The sequence below is a fragment of the Urocampus carinirostris genome, chromosome 8, assembly GCF_059441175.1.
Source record: "Urocampus carinirostris isolate Australia breed hairy pipefish chromosome 8, RoL_Ucar_1.0, whole genome shotgun sequence".
Classification (NCBI taxonomy): Eukaryota; Metazoa; Chordata; class Actinopteri; order Syngnathiformes; family Syngnathidae; genus Urocampus; species Urocampus carinirostris.
In genome coordinates this window covers 4,734,906-4,752,349 of record NC_142356.1, presented here as the reverse complement: position 1 = coordinate 4,752,349, position 17,444 = coordinate 4,734,906, and the positions used below count along the sequence as shown (strand labels likewise).

At 33.3% G+C, this 17,444-nt stretch overlaps 1 protein-coding gene across 3 annotated transcripts in view; it reads right to left on the bottom strand.

Annotated features, from left to right (window-relative positions):
* The window catches only part of ctnna2 (catenin (cadherin-associated protein), alpha 2), a 557,688-nt gene that overhangs the window by 190,624 nt on the left and 349,620 nt on the right, over nt 1-17,444 (bottom strand). The gene's annotated exons all lie outside the window — the stretch shown is intronic.

Below are 17,444 nucleotides of genomic sequence, written 5' to 3'. Positions count from 1 at the left end.
TGTCTATGGCGCAGACGGCGTAGGGCGAGAGATGGGAGGGAGTGCTTGCACTTTTTGCATAGCTCCACCCATCCCTCCCACTCACCCAATCAAAAAACTTTAAGTTATCTTCCGGTGTTTTGGCGTATTTACAGTGTGTTCTGTGGATTCATCATAAGGTATCTGAACACTGAACACAGATTATATAGAGAACCTTTTAAATAAAGGATTCTTTAGCGATGTACAGCCAGAACGAGTTTTTTTTTTGTTTTTTTTCGTGTGACACCTTGACTGTAATTTGTAGTGAAAAACGTGCCCTATATATTCTGCCAAGTACTACTTCAATGTCAGTTTAGGTTTGGATTTGTGTGTATCTGAACAGGATTAGTAGCTTACGTTGTGAAAAATTTGTCTCCGAGCCACAGGTACTAATAGAAAGAGCCATATATGGCTCGCGAGCTATAGGTTCCCGACCCCTGAAATAGGATAACCCCTAAAAATGTGGGAATATACAAATAAAACTTTATATGAATCATAATACCTTTACATACAGGAATAATGTATTCCCCTATCATGCTCGTATCTGGTATTATTCGTATTCTGAGCAAAATTTCCAGGGACTATTTAACTGAAAACCAATGAATTTGTTCTTGGCTTCCCAAAGCTTTTACGTTAACCCAAAAATAAACCTTTTATTATGACCAAGTTAAAGCATTTCTTCAAGACTTTTAAAGACACTATTCCAATTTCTCCAGTACTTTTAAAATATATATGTATATATCTGTCATGGTCGCCGTGGCGACCGGTCTGCCCCGCCCCCTGGGCACCAGCTGAAGCAGATCAGCTAATTGCGTGGCTGCTACTTAAGGTTGGGTTGTGGGTATTGCGGGTGTTGGCTCATTACACCTTTTCCGTTCTGTTATGCCCTGTCCTGTTTAGTTTGAGTCGGAGGAAACCTGTACCTGACCATTCTGAGTGTAAGAATGTTTTTGTTCTGTTTTGTCCCGGAGTTTTTGGACGAATTTTATTTTGGTAAATAAAAGTTTTGATCGTCACGCAATTGAGTTCTCCCTTCCTGCCTCCGCTCTGGTCCGGTCCCACCTCGTGACAATATCCCGTGTGGACCGTAGATTTTGCAGAACTTCTTATATATCTGAGATTTACGTAAGCTCTTATTGACCTTATGTTTTCATTTATCAAGACGTATGATTTTTATATCTTGAGTAAATTATGTGTAGCTTACATTTTCAGTTACAGGAAGTTTTTCGCATATAGGGCCCATAATAACTATCCTTAGTTGATACTTAATCCTTGCACTGATTTATATTTCGTAGTGCCCTGTTTAGGTGCAGCATGCACCTGTCCTCTAGGGAGCAATGGTGCTTCGTATGACAATGCCCTACAAACTAATGCCACCGGTGAATCAAGAGGGAAGCTATGCAATTGCAAACGAAAGTCACCAGAGAGCAGTGTCGGCGTCATTTCTAACCAGAAATCATGGCAACAATTTCAAGCATTAACAAGCACTTTACCCAAAATCCATGCACTTTTCAATTTTTGAAAACGACAGTTGTTGTGGAATGTGGATGATAACTAATGAGTAATAAGTATGTAGGCATCTGGTGAAGGTCACAAGCTGATATGCTGAGGGAGCCGGGGAGGACAACCTTTACGAGATATCTTAACTTCTTTTGAGAACACTATAAAAGCCAATGTTGTGCGTCTGGAACTTGGAACGTGTCCCGAATGCAATTAAGCGCGTTCCCTTTTTGCCATATCTCCTCTCTGCGTATTTTTTGGGGCGACGCCCAACGACGATCTCTCCAAAATAGTCAGCATTTTCAATGATTTCAAGCCCCTGTACGCACCCTGTACATATCTATAAAATATATCTACCTGACCGCTAAAACACATTCAAATATAAATTGGACAAACAAATACACCCCGCAAGCATGAGAGATGCTAAGCAATAAAAAACAAGACAGCATGGGATCAGGTATGTATGCTGGGTCACAAACGTGCTAACTGGGATGAGTTAATTCTGGCGGTGAGTGGTCTTCAATGGTCTCTATTGATAGCATCTGGAAATTTTAGTAACTTGGATTTTCTCTCGTAGTCAGGCAATAATTTGGTTTTCTCGAATTTACCGGCTCATGTGTAGAAATATGGGAATAAATCCAGAAATATTAAAGCTAGAAACGAATACAGTGGTACCTCAAAACGAAAGAATAATGTGTTCCCAGATAATGCTCGACTCTCGAATTGCTATTATCTCGGGCGCATTTTCCCAACACTAAATCAGTGAAAACCAGTTCATCTGTACCAGACTTCCCAAAAGCTTACAAGTTAAACCTAAATAACTTTCATTTACAGTGACCTGATTAGTAAAACACATAAAATAGTAATGCAACATCCAAAAAAGACTAACAAGGTAAATTTGATATGCAAAGCGATAAAATGAACATAACGCAAGTGTCAAAAAAAAGGATGCGCTAAATGTATTAAATCGATTAATTGTAGATTAATTGTCTCGTAAGTGAGACGCCAAGTGGTACTCGGTCATTTTGTCAAGTTCAAATGAGGTTTCAAACATTTGCAATCAATATTTTAATCGATTAAATGTCGATTAATCAACACCAAATATTTGTTTGCCAGTTTCCCCTGATTAACTTAGTTAATTGTCAAGTAAGTGAATCGCCAAGTTGTCCTTGGTTATTTTATCAAGTTAAAATGAGGTTTCAAACATTCGGAATCATTTTTCAATTGATTAATGTTGATTAATTGATGGGTTAGTGAAACATTGAGTAGTCTTTTGCCATTTTCCCCAGCATAATCCAGGTTTTAAAAAGTTAGAATGGATTTCTTAAATCGATTAATTGTAGATTAATTGTCTCGTAAGTGAAACGCCAAGTGGTTTGTTGCCATTTTCTCCACTTTAATTGAGGCTTTAAAGCAGGGGTTTCAAACTCATTTTAACTCGGGGGGCCACACGATAGAACAAACATTCTGTCGGAGGCCGGACGAGTAGATTAAAGAGAAAGAAACAGAGATAAAGAAATAAGAGAAAGAGGGAGGGAAAAGGAGAGAGGACGGGACAAAGAAAGAAAAAGAGAGAGAGCGTGAGAAACAAAAGATAAAAAGTCGTGAGAGAGGGGGAAAAGAAAGGGAGAGGAAGAAAGAAATCCAAATAGAAATGGAAAGACAGAAGGAGAGAAAGAGAAAAGAGAGAAAAAGGAAAAAAAGGAAGGGAGAGCAAAAAAGGTTAAAAGTCACAGAGAAAGAAAGAGCAACAAAGGAAGAGAAAAGGAGAGACACAGAGAGTGACAGAGACAGAGTGGGAGAAAAGGGTGGAAAGAGAGAGAGAGAGAGAGAGAGAGAGAGAGAGAGAGAGAGAGAGAGAGAGAGAGAGAGAGAGAGAGAGAGAGAGAGAGAGAGAGAGAGAGATTTTTGTGAAGTTCAAATGAGGTTTCAAAGGTAAATTAGTTGGCTAGTTAGTGAAACACCAAATCATTTGTTGGCCAGTATTCCCAGTTGAATTCAGGTTTCAAAATGTTAGAATGGATTTCTTAAATCGATTAATTGTAGATTAATTGTCGAGTAAGTTAAACGCCAAGTGGTTCCTTGCCATTTTCTCCAGTTTAATTGAGGCTTTAAAAATGTATAATCCATTTCTTAGTTAATTCATTTTTGATTAATTGATGGGTTAGTGAAACATTGAGTAGTCTTTTGCCATTTTCCCCAGCATTATCCAGGTTTTAAAAAGTTAGAATGGATTTCTTAAATCGATTAATTCTAGATTAATTGTCAAGTTAGTGAAACCCCAAGTGGTCCTTGGTCATTTTCTCAAGTTAAAATTCAGTTTCAAACATTCGGAATCATTTTTTTTCAATTGATTAATGTTGATTAATTGATGGGTTAGTGAAACATTGAGTAGTCTTTTGCCATTTTCCCCAGCATAATATAGGTTTTAAAAAGTTAGAATGGATTTCTTAAAGCGATTAATTGTAGATTAATTGTCGAGTAAGTGAAACGCCAAGTGGTACTTGGTCATTTTGTCAAGTTCAAATGAGGTTTCAAACATTTGCAATCAATATTTTAACCGATTAAATGTCGATTAATCAACACCAAATATTTGTTTGCCAGTTTCCCCAGTTTAACTTAGTTAATTGTCAAGTAAGTGAATCGCCAAGTTGTCCTTGGTTATTTTATCAAGTTAAAATGAGGTTTCAAACATTCGGAATCATTTTTTAAATTGATTAATGTTGATTAATTGATGGGTTGGTGAAACATTGAGTAGTCTTTTGCCATTTTCCCCAGCATAATTCAGGTTTTAAAAAGTTAGAATGGATTTCTTAAATCGATTCATTGTAGATTAATTGTAGATTAATTGTGAAGTAAGTGGAACGCCAAGCGGTTCTTGGTCATTTACTCAAGATCAAATGAGGTTTCAAACATTTGGAATCAATATTTTAATCGGTTAACAAACACCAAATACTTGTTGGTCAGATTCCTCAGTTCAAGTAAGGTTTCAAAAAGTTAGAATGGATTTCTTAAATCGATTAGTTGTAGATTAATTGTAGAATATGTGAAACGCCAAGATGTTCTTTGCCATTTTCTCAAGTAAAATTGAGGCTTTAAAATGTATAATCATTCATTTTTGATTAATTGACTAGTTAGTGAAATACCGAAAAGACCTTTGCCATTTTCCCCAGCATAATTCAGGTTTCTAAAAGTTAGAATGGATTTCTTAAATCGATTAATTGTAGATTAAATGTCTCTTAAGTGAAACGCCAAGTGGTTCTTGGTCATTTTGTCAAGTTCAAATGAAGTTTGAAACATTTCGAATCAATATTTTAATCGGTTGAATGTCAATTAATCGGCAAGTTAGTGAAACGCCAAATAGTTGTTGGGCACTTTCCCTAGTTTAATTGAGGTTTCAAAAAGTTAAAAGGTATTTCTTAAATCGATTAATTGTAGATTAATTGTGAAGCAAGTGAAACGCCAAGTGGTCCTTGGTTATTTTATCAAGTTAAAGTGAGGTTTCAAACGTTCGGAATCAATTTTTTAGTTGATTAATGTCAATTAATTGATGAGTTAATGAAACACCGAATATCTGTTGGCCAGTTTCCTCAGCATAATTCAGGTTTCAAAAGTTTGAATGGTTATCTTGAGGTTTCAAACATTTGGAATCAATATTTTAATCGGTTAATAAACACCAAATACTTGTTGGTCAGATTCCTCAGTATAGGTAAGGTTTCAAAAAAGTTAGAATGGATTTCTTGAATCGATTAACTGCAGATTAATTGTCTCGTAAGTGAAACGCCAAGTGGTTCTTTGCCATTTTCTCCAGTTTAATTGAGGCTTTAAAAATGAATAATCCATTTCTTAGTTGAGTCATTTTTGATGAATTGATGGGTTAGTGAAACATTGAGTAGTCTTTTGTCATTGTCCCCAGCATAATTCAGGTTTCAAAAAGTTAGAATGTATTTCTTAAATCGATTAATTGTAGATTAATTGTGAAGCAAGTGAAACGCCAAGTGGTCCTTGGTTATTTTATCAAGTTAAAGTGAGGTTTCAAACGTTCGGAATCAATTTTTTAGTTGATTAATGTCAATTAATTGATGAGTTAATGAAACACCGAATATCTGTTGGCCAGTTTCCTCAGCATAATTCAGGTTTCAAAAGTTTGAATGGTTATCTTGAGGTTTCAAACATTTGGAATCAATATTTTAATCGGTTAATAAACACCAAATACTTGTTGGTCAGATTCCTCAGTATAGGTAAGGTTTCAAAAAAGTTTGAATGGATTTCTTGAATCGATTAACTGCAGATTAATTGTCGAGTAAGTGAAACGCCAAGTGGTTCTTTGCCATTTTCTCCAGTTTAATTGAGGCTTTAAAAATGAATAATCAATTTCTTAGTTGAGTCATTTTTGATGAATTGATGGGTTAGTGAAACATATAATAGTCTTTTGTCATTGTCCCCAGCATAATTCAGGTTTTAAAAAGTTAGAATGGATTTCTTAAATCGATTAATTGTAGATTAATTGTCGAGTAAGTGAAACGCCAAATGTTTCTTGGTCATTTACTCAAGTTCAAATCAGGTTTCAAACATTCGGAATCAATATTTTAATCGGTTAACAAACACGAAATTCTTCAGTTTGAGTAAGGTTTCAAAAAAGTTAGAATGGATTTCTTAATTCGATTAATTGTAGATTAATTGTCGAGTATGTGAAACGCCAAGTGGTTCTTTGCCATTTTCTCAAGTTAAATTGAGGTTTTAAAATATATAATCATTCATTTTTGACTAATTGACCAGTTAGTGAAACACGAAATACTTGTTGGCCAGTTTCCAGTTTTCATTGTTCTCCCGTTTTAATCGAAGTTTCAAAAAGTTAAACTGGATTTCTTAAATCAATTAATTGTAGATTAATTGTCTCGTAAGTGAAACGGCAAGTGGTTCTTGGTCATTTTGTGAAGTTCAAATGAGGTTTCAAAGGTAAATTAGTTGGCTAGTTAGTGAAACACCAAATCATTTGTTGGCCAGTATTCCCAGTTGAATTCAGGTTTCAAAAAGTTAGAATGGATTTCTTAAATCGATTAATTGTAGATTAATTGTCGAGTAAGTGAAACACCAAGTGGTTTGTTGCCATTTTCTCTTTTTAATTGAGGCTTTAAAGCAGGGGTGTCAAACTCATTTTAACTCGGGGGGCCACACGATAGAACAAACATTCTGTCGGAGGCCGGACGAGTAGATTAAAGAGAAAGAAACAGAGATAAAGAAATAAGAGAAAGAGGGAGGGAAAAGGAGAGAGGACGGGACAAAGAAAGAAAAAGAGAGAGAGCGTGAGAAACAAACGATAAAAAGTCGTGAGAGAGGGGGAAAAGAAAGGGAGAGGAAGAAAGAAATCCAAATAGAAATGGAAAGACAGAAGGAGAGAAAGAGAAAAGAGAGAAAAAGGAAAAAAAGGAAGTTAGAGCAAAAAAGGTTAAAAGTCACAGAGAAAGAAAGAGCAACAAAGGAAGAGAAAAGGAGAGACACAGAGAGTGACAGAGACAGAGTGGGAGAAAAGGGTGGGAGAGAGAGAGAGAGAGAAAGAGAGAGAAAGAGAAAGAGAAAGAGAAAGAGAAAGAGAAAGAGAAAGAGAAGAGAGAGAGAGAGAGAGAGAGAGAGAGAGAGAGAGAGAGAGAGAGAGAGAGAGAGAGAGAGAGAGAGAGAGAGAGGATACAAGTACAGTGTCTTTGTGAGAGGCACCATGCTTTGGCGACATCAAGTTGACATATTTCAACCTGCAGCTTGTTTTTATTTTAATCGGTTAACAAACACCAAATACTTGTTGGCCAGATTCTTCAGTCTAAGTAAGGTTTCAAATGTTAGAATGGATTTCTTAAATCGATTAATTGTAGATTAATTGTCGAGTAAGTGAAACGCCAAGTGGTTCTTTGCCATTTTCTCCAGTTTAATTGAGGCTTTAAAAATGTATAATCCATTTCTTAGTTGAGTCATTTTGGATTAATTGATGGGTTAGTGAAACATTGAATAGTCTTTTGTCATTGTCCCCAGCATAATTCAGGTTTTAAAAAGTTAGAATGGATTTCTTAAATCGATTAATTGTAGATTAATTGTCAAGTAAGTGAAACGCCAAGTGTTTCTTGGTCATTTACTCAAGTTCAAATGAGGTTTCAAACATTTGGAATCAATATTTCAATTGGTTAACTAACACCAAATACTTATTGGTCAGATTCCTCAGTTCAAGTAAGGTTTCAAAAAGGTAGAATGGATTTCTTAAATCGATTAGTTGTAGATTAATTGTAGAGTATGTGAAACGCCAAGATGTTCTTTGCCATTTTCTCAAGTAAAATTGAGGCTTTAAAATGTATAATCATTCATTTTTGATTAGTTGACTAGTTAGTGAAATACCGAAAAGACCTTTGCCATTTTCCCCAGCATAATTCAGGTTTCTAAAAGTTAGAATGGATTTCTTAAATCGATTAATTGTAGATTAATTGTAGATTAAATGTCTCTTAAGTGAAACGCCAAGTGGTTCTTGGTCATTTTGTCAAGTTCAAATGAAGTTTGAAACATTTCGAATCAATATTTTAATCGGTTAAATGTCAATTAATCAGCAAGTTAGTGAAACGCCAAATAGTTGTTGGGCACTTTTCTCAGTTTAATTGAGGTTTCAAAAAGTTAGAATGTATTTCTTAAATCGATTAATTGTAGATTAATTGTGAAGCAAGTGAAACGCCAAGTGGTCCTTGGTTATTTTATCAAGTTAAAGTGAGGTTTCAAACGTTCGTAATCAATTTTTTAGTTGATTAATGTCAATTAATTGATGAGTTAATGAAACACCGAATATCTGTTGGCCAGTTTCCTCAGCATAATTCAGGTTTCAAAAGTTTGAATGGTTATCTTGAAGTTTCAAACATTTGTAATCAATATTTTAATCGGTTAACAAACACCAAATACTTGTTGGTCAGATTCCTCAGTATAGGTAAGGTTTCAAAAAAGTTAGAATGGATTTCTTGAATCGATTAACTGCAGATTAATTGTCGAGTAAGTGCAACGCCAAGTGGTTCTTTGCCATTTTCTCCAGTTTAATTGAGGCTTTAAAAATGAATAATCAATTTCTTAGTTGAGTCATTTTTGATGAATTGATGGGTTAGTGAAACATATAACAGTCTTTTGTCATTGTCCCCAGCATAATTCAGGTTTTAAAAAGTTAGAATGGATTTCTTAAATCGATTAATTGTAGATTAATTGTCAAGTAAGTGAAACGCCAAATGTTTCTTGGTCATTTACTCAAGTTCAAATGAGGTTTCAAACATTTGGAATCAATATTTTAATCGGTTAACAAACACGAAAATCTTCAGATTAAGTAAGGTTTCAAAAAAGTTAGAATGGATTTCTTAATTCGATTAATTGTAGATTAATTGTTGAGTATGTGAAACGCCAAGTGGTTCTTTGTCATTTTCTAAAGTTAAATTGAGGCTTTAAAATATATAATCATTCGTTTTTGACTAATTGACCAGTTAGTGAAACACTAAATACTTGTTGGCCGGTTTCCAGCTTTAATTGTTTTCCCGTTTTAATCGAAGTTTCAAAAAGTTAAACTGAATTTCTTAAATCAATTAATTGTAGATTAAATGTCTCTTAAGTGAAACGCCAAGTGGTTCTTGGTCATTTTGTGAAGTTCAAATGAGGTTTCAATGGTAAATTAGTTGGCTAGTTAATGAAACACCAAATCATTTGTTGGCCAGTATTCCCAGTTGAATTCAGGTTTCAAAATGTTAGAATGGATTTCTTAAATCGATTAATTGTAGATTAATTGTCTCGTAAGTGAAACGCCAAGTGGTTCTTTGCCATTTTCTCCAGTTTAATTGAGGCTTTAAAAATGTATAATCCATTTCTTAGTTGAGTCATTTTTGATTAATTGATGGGTTAGTGAAACATTGAGTAGTCTTTTGCCATTTTCCCCAGCATAATCCAGGTTTTAAAAAGTTAGAATGGATTTCTTAAATCGATTAATTGTAGATTAATTGTCGAGTAAGTGAAACGCCGGGTGTTTCTTGGTCATTTACTCAAGTTCAAATGAGGTTTCAAACATTTGGAATCAATATTTTAATCGGTTAACAAACACGAAATTCCTCAGTTTAAGCAAGGGTTCAAAAAAGTTAGAATTAATTTCTTAATTCGATTAATTGTAGATTAATTGTAGATTAATTGTAGATTAAATGTCTCTTAAGTGAAACGCCAAGTGGTTCTTGGTCAGTTTGTCAAGTTCAAATGAGGTTTCAAACATTTGGAATCAATATTTTAATCGGTTGAATGTCAATTAATCGGCAAGTTAGTGAAACGCCAAATAGTTGTTGGGCACTTTCCCTAGTTAAATTGAGGTTTCAAAAAGTTAAAATGTATTTCTTAAATCGATTAATTGTAGATTAATCGTCGAGTTAGTGAAATGCCAAGTGTTTCTTGGTCATTTTCTCAAGTTAAAGTGAGGTTTCAAACAATCGGAATACATTTTTTAATTGATTAATGTCGATTAATTGATGAGTTAATGAAACACCGAATATCTGTTGGCCAGTTTCCTCAGCATAATTCAGGTTTCAAAAGTTTGAATGGTTATCTTGAGGTTTCAAACATTTGGAATCAATATTTTAATCGGTTAACAAACACCAAATACTTGTTGGTCAGATTCCTCAGTATAGGTAAGGTTTCAAAAAAGTTAGAATGGATTTCTTGAATCGATTAACTGCAGATTAATTGTCGAGTAAGTGCAACGCCAAGTGGTTTTTTGCCATTTTCTCCAGTTTAATTGAGGCTTTAAAAATGAATAATCAATTTCTTAGTTGAGTCATTTTTGATGAATTGATGGGTTAGTGAAACATATAATAGTCTTTTGTCATTGTCCCCAGCATAATTCAGGTTTTAAAAAGTTTGAATGGATTTCTTAAATCGATTAATTGTAGATTAATTGTCGAGTAAGTGAAACGCCAAATGTTTCTTGGTCATTTACTCAAGTTCAAATCAGGTTTCAAACATTCGGAATCAATATTTTAATCGGTTAACAAACACGAAATTCTTCAGTTCAAGTAAGGTTTCAAAAAAGTTAGAATGGATTTCTTAAATCGATTAATTGTAGATTAATTGTCGAGTAAGTGAAACGCCGAATGTTTCTTGGTCATTTACTCAAGTTCAAATCAGGTTTCAAACATTTGGAATCAATATTTTAATCGGTTAACAAACACGAAATTCTTCAGTTTAAGTGAGGTTTCAAAACAGTTAGAATGGATTTCTTAATTCGATTAATTGTAGATTAATTGTCAAGTATGTGAAACGCCAAGTGGTTCTTTGCCATTTTCTAAAGTTAAATTGAGGCTTTAAAATATATAATCATTCATTTTTGACTAATTGACCAGTTAGTGAAACACTAAATACTTGTTGGCCAGTTTCCAGCTTTAATTGTTCTCCCGTTTTAATCGAAGTTTCAAAAAGTTAAACTGGATTTCTTAAATCAATTAATTGTAGATTAATTGTCTCGTAAGTGAAACGCCAAGTGGTTCTTGGTCATTTTGTGAAGTTCAAATGAGGTTTCAAAGGTAAATTAGTTGGCTAGTTAGTGAAACACCAAATCATTTGTTGGCCAGTATTCCCAGTTGAATTCAGGTTTCAAAATGTTAGAATGGATTTCTTAAATCGATTAATTGTAGATTAATTGTCTCGTAAGTGAAACGCCAAGTGGTTCTTTGCCATTTTCTCCAGTTTAATTGAGGCTTTAAAAATGAATAATCCATTTCTTAGTTGAGTCATTTTTGATGAATTGATGGGTTAGTGAAACATTGAGTAGTCTTTTGTCATTGTCCCCAGCATAATTCAGGTTTCAAAAAGTTAGAATGTATTTCTTAAATCGATTAATTGTAGATTAATTGTGAAGCAAGTGAAACGCCAAGTGGTCCTTGGTTATTTTATCAAGTTAAAGTGAGGTTTCAAACGTTCGGAATCAATTTTTTAGTTGATTAATGTCAATTAATTGATGAGTTAATGAAACACCGAATATCTGTTGGCCAGTTTCCTCAGCATAATTCAGGTTTCAAAAGTTTGAATGGTTATCTTGAGGTTTCAAACATTTGGAATCAATATTTTAATCGGTTAATAAACACCAAATACTTGTTGGTCAGATTCCTCAGTATAGGTAAGGTTTCAAAAAAGTTAGAATGGATTTCTTGAATCGATTAACTGCAGATTAATTGTCTCGTAAGTGAAACGCCAAGTGGTTCTTTGCCATTTTCTCCAGTTTAATTGAGGCTTTAAAAATGAATAATCCATTTCTTAGTTGAGTCATTTTTGATGAATTGATGGGTTAGTGAAACATTGAGTAGTCTTTTGTCATTGTCCCCAGCATAATTCAGGTTTCAAAAAGTTAGAATGTATTTCTTAAATCGATTAATTGTAGATTAATTGTGAAGCAAGTGAAACGCCAAGTGGTCCTTGGTTATTTTATCAAGTTAAAGTGAGGTTTCAAACGTTCGGAATCAATTTTTTAGTTGATTAATGTCAATTAATTGATGAGTTAATGAAACACCGAATATCTGTTGGCCAGTTTCCTCAGCATAATTCAGGTTTCAAAAGTTTGAATGGTTATCTTGAGGTTTCAAACATTTGGAATCAATATTTTAATCGGTTAATAAACACCAAATACTTGTTGGTCAGATTCCTCAGTATAGGTAAGGTTTCAAAAAAGTTAGAATGGATTTCTTGAATCGATTAACTGCAGATTAATTGTCTCGTAAGTGAAACGCCAAGTGGTTCTTTGCCATTTTCTCCAGTTTAATTGAGGCTTTAAAAATGAATAATCAATTTCTTAGTTGAGTCATTTTTGATGAATTGATGGGTTAGTGAAACATATAACAGTCTTTTGTCATTGTCCCCAGCATAATTCAGGTTTTAAAAAGTTAGAATGGATTTCTTAAATCGATTAATTGTAGATTAATTGTCAAGTAAGTGAAACGCCAAATGTTTCTTGGTCATTTACTCAAGTTCAAATGAGGTTTCAAACATTTGGAATCAATATTTTAATCGGTTAACAAACACGAAAATCTTCAGATTAAGTAAGGTTTCAAAAAAGTTAGAATGGATTTCTTAATTCGATTAATTGTAGATTAATTGTTGAGTATGTGAAACGCCAAGTGGTTCTTTGTCATTTTCTAAAGTTAAATTGAGGCTTTAAAATATATAATCATTCGTTTTTGACTAATTGACCAGTTAGTGAAACACTAAATACTTGTTGGCCGGTTTCCAGCTTTAATTGTTTTCCCGTTTTAATCGAAGTTTCAAAAAGTTAAACTGAATTTCTTAAATCAATTAATTGTAGATTAAATGTCTCTTAAGTGAAACGCCAAGTGGTTCTTGGTCATTTTGTGAAGTTCAAATGAGGTTTCAATGGTAAATTAGTTGGCTAGTTAATGAAACACCAAATCATTTGTTGGCCAGTATTCCCAGTTGAATTCAGGTTTCAAAATGTTAGAATGGATTTCTTAAATCGATTAATTGTAGATTAATTGTCTCGTAAGTGAAACGCCAAGTGGTTCTTTGCCATTTTCTCCAGTTTAATTGAGGCTTTAAAAATGTATAATCCATTTCTTAGTTGAGTCATTTTTGATTAATTGATGGGTTAGTGAAACATTGAGTAGTCTTTTGCCATTTTCCCCAGCATAATCCAGGTTTTAAAAAGTTAGAATGGATTTCTTAAATCGATTAATTGTAGATTAATTGTCGAGTAAGTGAAACGCCGAGTGTTTCTTGGTCATTTACTCAAGTTCAAATGAGGTTTCAAACATTTGGAATCAATATTTTAATCGGTTAACAAACACGAAATTCCTCAGTTTAAGCAAGGGTTCAAAAAAGTTAGAATTAATTTCTTAATTCGATTAATTGTAGATTAATTGTAGATTAATTGTAGATTAAATGTCTCTTAAGTGAAACGCCAAGTGGTTCTTGGTCAGTTTGTCAAGTTCAAATGAGGTTTCAAACATTTGGAATCAATATTTTAATCGGTTGAATGTCAATTAATCGGCAAGTTAGTGAAACGCCAAATAGTTGTTGGGCACTTTCCCTAGTTAAATTGAGGTTTCAAAAAGTTAAAATGTATTTCTTAAATCGATTAATTGTAGATTAATCGTCGAGTTAGTGAAATGCCAAGTGTTTCTTGGTCATTTTCTCAAGTTAAAGTGAGGTTTCAAACAATCGGAATACATTTTTTAATTGATTAATGTCGATTAATTGATGAGTTAATGAAACACCGAATATCTGTTGGCCAGTTTCCTCAGCATAATTCAGGTTTCAAAAGTTTGAATGGTTATCTTGAAGTTTCAAACATTTGTAATCAATATTTTAATCGGTTAACAAACACCAAATACTTGTTGGTCAGATTCCTCAGTATAGGTAAGGTTTCAAAAAAGTTAGAATGGATTTCTTGAATCGATTAACTGCAGATTAATTGTCGAGTAAGTGCAACGCCAAGTGGTTTTTTGCCATTTTCTCCAGTTTAATTGAGGCTTTAAAAATGAATAATCAATTTCTTAGTTGAGTCATTTTTGATGAATTGATGGGTTAGTGAAACATATAATAGTCTTTTGTCATTGTCCCCAGCATAATTCAGGTTTTAAAAAGTTTGAATGGATTTCTTAAATCGATTAATTGTAGATTAATTGTCGAGTAAGTGAAACGCCAAATGTTTCTTGGTCATTTACTCAAGTTCAAATCAGGTTTCAAACATTCGGAATCAATATTTTAATCGGTTAACAAACACGAAATTCTTCAGTTCAAGTAAGGTTTCAAAAAAGTTAGAATGGATTTCTTAAATCGATTAATTGTAGATTAATTGTCGAGTAAGTGAAACGCCGAATGTTTCTTGGTCATTTACTCAAGTTCAAATCAGGTTTCAAACATTTGGAATCAATATTTTAATCGGTTAACAAACACGAAATTCTTCAGTTTAAGTGAGGTTTCAAAACAGTTAGAATGGATTTCTTAATTCGATTAATTGTAGATTAATTGTCAAGTATGTGAAACGCCAAGTGGTTCTTTGCCATTTTCTAAAGTTAAATTGAGGCTTTAAAATATATAATCATTCATTTTTGACTAATTGACCAGTTAGTGAAACACTAAATACTTGTTGGCCAGTTTCCAGCTTTAATTGTTCTCCCGTTTTAATCGAAGTTTCAAAAAGTTAAACTGGATTTCTTAAATCAATTAATTGTAGATTAATTGTCTCGTAAGTGAAACGCCAAGTGGTTCTTGGTCATTTTGTGAAGTTCAAATGAGGTTTCAAAGGTAAATTAGTTGGCTAGTTAGTGAAACACCAAATCATTTGTTGGCCAGTATTCCCAGTTGAATTCAGGTTTCAAAATGTTAGAATGGATTTCTTAAATCGATTAATTGTAGATTAATTGTCTCGTAAGTGAAACGCCAAGTGGTTCTTTGCCATTTTCTCCAGTTTAATTGAGGCTTTAAAAATGAATAATCCATTTCTTAGTTGAGTCATTTTTGATGAATTGATGGGTTAGTGAAACATTGAGTAGTCTTTTGTCATTGTCCCCAGCATAATTCAGGTTTCAAAAAGTTAGAATGTATTTCTTAAATCGATTAATTGTAGATTAATTGTGAAGCAAGTGAAACGCCAAGTGGTCCTTGGTTATTTTATCAAGTTAAAGTGAGGTTTCAAACGTTCGGAATCAATTTTTTAGTTGATTAATGTCAATTAATTGATGAGTTAATGAAACACCGAATATCTGTTGGCCAGTTTCCTCAGCATAATTCAGGTTTCAAAAGTTTGAATGGTTATCTTGAGGTTTCAAACATTTGGAATCAATATTTTAATCGGTTAATAAACACCAAATACTTGTTGGTCAGATTCCTCAGTATAGGTAAGGTTTCAAAAAAGTTAGAATGGATTTCTTGAATCGATTAACTGCAGATTAATTGTCTCGTAAGTGAAACGCCAAGTGGTTCTTTGCCATTTTCTCCAGTTTAATTGAGGCTTTAAAAATGAATAATCCATTTCTTAGTTGAGTCATTTTTGATGAATTGATGGGTTAGTGAAACATTGAGTAGTCTTTTGTCATTGTCCCCAGCATAATTCAGGTTTCAAAAAGTTAGAATGTATTTCTTAAATCGATTAATTGTAGATTAATTGTGAAGCAAGTGAAACGCCAAGTGGTCCTTGGTTATTTTATCAAGTTAAAGTGAGGTTTCAAACGTTCGGAATCAATTTTTTAGTTGATTAATGTCAATTAATTGATGAGTTAATGAAACACCGAATATCTGTTGGCCAGTTTCCTCAGCATAATTCAGGTTTCAAAAGTTTGAATGGTTATCTTGAGGTTTCAAACATTTGGAATCAATATTTTAATCGGTTAATAAACACCAAATACTTGTTGGTCAGATTCCTCAGTATAGGTAAGGTTTCAAAAAAGTTAGAATGGATTTCTTGAATCGATTAACTGCAGATTAATTGTCTCGTAAGTGAAACGCCAAGTGGTTCTTTGCCATTTTCTCCAGTTTAATTGAGGCTTTAAAAATGAATAATCCATTTCTTAGTTGAGTCATTTTTGATGAATTGATGGGTTAGTGAAACATATAATAGTCTTTTGTCATTGTCCCCAGCATAATTCAGGTTTTAAAAAGTTAGAATGGATTTCTTAAATCGATTAATTGTAGATTAATTGTCGAGTAAGTGAAACGCCAAATGTTTCTTGGTCATTTACTCAAGTTCAAATCAGGTTTCAAACATTCGGAATCAATATTTTAATCGGTTAACAAACACGAAATTCTTCAGTTCAAGTAAGGTTTCAAAAAAGTTAGAATGGATTTCTTAATTCGATTAATTGTAGATTAATTGTCGAGTAAGTGAAACGCCGAATGTTTCTTGGTCATTTACTCAAGTTCAAATCAGGTTTCAAACATTTGGAATCAATATTTTAATCGGTTAACAAACACGAAATTCTTCAGTTTAAGTGAGGTTTCAAAACAGTTAGAATGGATTTCTTAATTCGATTAATTGTAGATTAATTGTCAAGTATGTGAAACGCCAAGTGGTTCTTTGCCATTTTCTAAAGTTAAATTGAGGCTTTAAAATATATAATCATTCATTTTTGACTAATTGACCAGTTAGTGAAACACTAAATACTTGTTGGCCAGTTTCCAGCTTTAATTGTTCTCCCGTTTTAATCGAAGTTTCAAAAAGTTAAACTGGATTTCTTAAATCAATTAATTGTGGATTAATTGTCTCGTAAGTGAAACGCCAAGTGGTTCTTGGTCATTTTGTGAAGTTCAAATGAGGTTTCAAAGGTAAATTAGTTGGCTAGTTAGTGAAACACCAAATCATTTGTTGGCCAGTATTCCCAGTTGAATTCAGGTTTCAAAAAGTTAGAATGGATTTCTCAAATCGATTAATTGTAGATTAATTGTCGAGTAAGTGAAACGCCTTGGTCATTTTCTCAAGTTAAAAATGAGGTTTCAAACATTCTGAATCATTTTTTCAATTGATTAATGTTGATTAATTGATCGGTTAGTGAAACATTGAGTAGTCTTTTTCCGTTTTCCCCAGCATAATCCAGGTTTTAAAAAGTTAGAATGGATTTCTTAAATTGATTAATTGTAGATTAATTGTCAAGTTAGTGAAACCCCAAGTGGTCCTTGGTCATTTTCTCAAGTTAAAATTAAGTTTCAAACATTCGGAATCATTTTATCAATTGATTAATGTTGATTAATTGATGGGTTAGTGAAACATTGAGTAGTCTTTTGCCATTTTCCCCAGCATAATCTAGGTTTTAAAAAGTCAGAATGGATTTCTTAAAGCGATTAATTGTAGATTAATTGTCTCGTAAGTGAAACGCCAAGTGGTTTGTTGCCATTTTCTCCACTTTAATTGAGGCTTTAAAGCAGGGGTGTCAAACTCATTT